The 3,167-nt window shown below is 47.0% G+C and overlaps 1 pseudogene; it reads right to left on the minus strand.

The window, feature by feature from the left end:
• Positions 1-2,375: 2,375 nt before the first annotated feature.
• LOC121103385 lies at positions 2,376-2,749 on the minus strand (annotated as a pseudogene).
• Between the last annotated feature and the right edge of the window lie 418 nt (positions 2,750-3,167).

Here is a 3,167-nt window from a genome sequence, read left to right on the forward strand (position 1 = left end):
TACATTCAGATAGCAGGGGAAACCTGTAATGGCAGCAGTACCCCCCAGCTTTTGCAGAGCACTCCCGGCTCGCAGGGTTCTTGCATTTCACTGCCCACCCCCTCACCGAGCAGTAAGCTCCCGGGGCAATGTCGTCCAGCTCCAGACTCTCCCTGAGCTCCAGACTCATACAGCCAACCATCTATCCCAGTCAGATGTATGTCCACTCAGATGTCCACTCAGGGTCTCTAGAACATCTCAGATGTAACATGTCAAGACCTTACATCTTGACTCGCGGTCCCCCACCACTGCCCATCCTCCTCCCCATCTCACTAAGTGACAGCTCAGTCCTTCCTGGCATTCAGGCCCCGAATGTTGTCAGTTTTCACTGCTCTCCATCTCATCCACTGCCAACCCCATTTAACAGATTCACCTTCAAATCTGACTCCATCTTGTCCCCTGGACCAAGACACCGTTGTCATCACTTGGACCACTGTCCAGCCTCTTCTGCCACAACCAGGGAGTGTGGGAAAAGGAAAAATCTAGAAACTGAGCCTTGGGTTGGTGGAAGGGAAAATGGTTTCTGTATCTAGAAATCTTGCTAAGGAAAGCACGGTCCTCAGAGTTGTCACCTGTGGCATCCCAAAGCCAAGTGCAGTGGGAGGAGAGGAGATGGATTTTCCTACAAGCAGGAATGTGTAAGGACATTGCCATTTCTCTGCCAAGAGCTACGCTAGATTAGCTCACCTGAACATCAGCTCTGCCGGCACCTGGAACTGTGCCCAGGGTGACTGGGAAAAACTGGACGTCCTCTTTGACGTCACTGCAGAAGTGTGCAGGCCTGCTTGCTTTCCAGAGAGAAGAGAGAGGCCCCAGTAGAGAGAAGTCACACGCCCAGGGACCCGCCAGAGGAGAGACTATATTCAAAAGCAGGGCTTCTGGATCTAAGCCCAGGGCACTGGCCACACTGACCCCTCTAGGAGCTCGAGTACATTTCAACTCCCAGAGTCCTCTCCATTTGCTTCTCTCTGCTTTTAAACACTGTGTCCTCCATCAGTCCCCCAACAGTCAGCTTCTAGAGGCTGCTCCCTCTGCCCACCGGACCATACCTGGACTCCATGTCTGTAGGTGATCGCTAGGCCTTGCTAGAGACAGTCATTCCAGAGCTTCTGTGCCCATACCCCAGGCTCTTCAGGCCCTGGATAATACTTGTCTCCCCTAGGAATGGGAATAAGGGTGAGGATTGGGGGTGGTGCAATAAAAACATCAAGAATAAAATTTTATAAACATAAAAGTCAAGGTGGGCCCCTCTTAAGTTGGATGGCAGCCTTATTAAAGAGTATCTATTTTTGAAATTTCAGGTTTTCGGTTCAATGAAATGAAAAGAGTTGCTCATGACATAATTTAAACTTTTTTCAAAAATCTCTTTTTTTTTTTTTTGAGATAAAAAGTTGCCTCCAACATTTTAAAATATTGACAGTGGTCCCAAAAGTTTCAGGACTGTGGTTACAGCGCAGGCGGCTATGGTCTGTGCGCCGTGTGTCCCCGCCACCCCCTAAGGGCTGGGAACCACAGCCCTGGGCACCCCCACGCCCCCCTCAGGAGGGAGCAGGATGATCAATGACAGCTGCGCGAACGGGCGCGCTGGCGCATCTACTGAGCGTAAAATCCAATTATCTAAAACAACATGACTATCAAATTCTCAGACACTGTGTAATTTACAACAGGATTTGTATATTCAGAAACCTGTGGAGTGTTCTTTGAATGCTTTTGAAATATAAATTATATTGAGTATTAAATAAAAACACTGAACTAAATAGAATCACCACAGTTGGGGCGGAAGTTCAGCGTAGGATTTAATGAACGTTTACCCATCATTTCGATCTCAATTCCTGCTCGGTCCTAGCACATCCAGCATTTCTCTCGCAGTAGGATTTATTTTTAAGCGCACAAGAACAAGAGGCCCAGCTCTGCGCCATTGTCTTCTTACGAGAGGCACGGGGATGGCAAGGTGACGAACACATGTAAGAGGAAAAAGGTGCACACAGTGTTTTCTCTTTGTTCAGCACTGGCTTTGACGGAGAACAGAAAGCAAAAACATATCATAAAAACAGAACAAGGGTCTGTTTGTAAATTTGATTCAGTACCCAAGGACCGTCATTCTGCTGCAGAAACCGTTGCAGGATGGAGGTACTAAACGGACACGAACATTGAAACATAGGTAATGAGAGGCGCCTAAGGGACCGGTCATGTGAGTCATCCTCAAAAGACAGGCCGGGTAAATATCGCACATTTCCTGTCAGCTGCTGCTAAGACTTGCATTTTTCCAACCGAAAAGGAATCCTGCGGGGCTTTTTACTTATCACTTGTTTGAAGAAAGGCTGTTTTAGGTCCCCTCATTGAACACGAGGCCTAGGTTGCAAAAGTAGTTTTCCTGTATCATCACAAGACGAATGATACTCCATTAATACTGTTTGACATTGAACTGTCGTAACTGATGGCGCTGCTTCTCTCTTGAGTATCCGGCAAAGAACTAACCCATTAAAGGGAAGCAACTAATTGTGGAAAAGTGGATTGTTCCACAAAGATGTGAAGAAGGACCCTTTTGTGTCTTGGGATCTCTTAACCACTTCCAAGCACCTCTACAGACAGGAACCTCCGTGGGAAGCGTTCTCCAATGTCCTGGGGCAGGTTGCAAACGATGAATGTATTAAGAAAGTCTTTCAAAACCTTCTGCTTGCTCCAGCCATGGCCTTGACCCTGTGCACATCTCAGTCCTGTTAGTTCCTTGGCCCCCTGCCCACCTCAAAGCCCAAATTCCTACCAAAGATCTTTCTTTTAATATAGTCAAACTTATCAATTTTTTAATGATATTTCTGTATCTGCTTAAGAAACCCAAGGTGCTCTCCTCTTGAAGCTTTACTGGTTTGCCTTTCACATTTAGATCTATGTCTAGGGGTTATCTTTATGATTTGAAGGTTTCATTGTCGTATATTGAGCACACACTATGTGCGAGCATCCTGCTGGGCAGTGTGCTTTGAATAGTTCATAGCAGAGATTGCTGTTCCCATTTTATAGATGAAGTGATAGAGGTTCAGAGGGGTGAAGTGCTCAGAGGGCCCTGCCTGCAAGAAGCAGAGCCAGGCTTTGAATCCAGGACCGTCTATGTCTTACTTAGCCAGAGCCTA

This window comes from Ursus maritimus, unplaced genomic scaffold, assembly GCF_017311325.1.
Source record: "Ursus maritimus isolate PB19 unplaced genomic scaffold, ASM1731132v1 scaffold_19, whole genome shotgun sequence".
Lineage (NCBI taxonomy): Eukaryota > Metazoa > Chordata > Mammalia > Carnivora > Ursidae > Ursus > Ursus maritimus.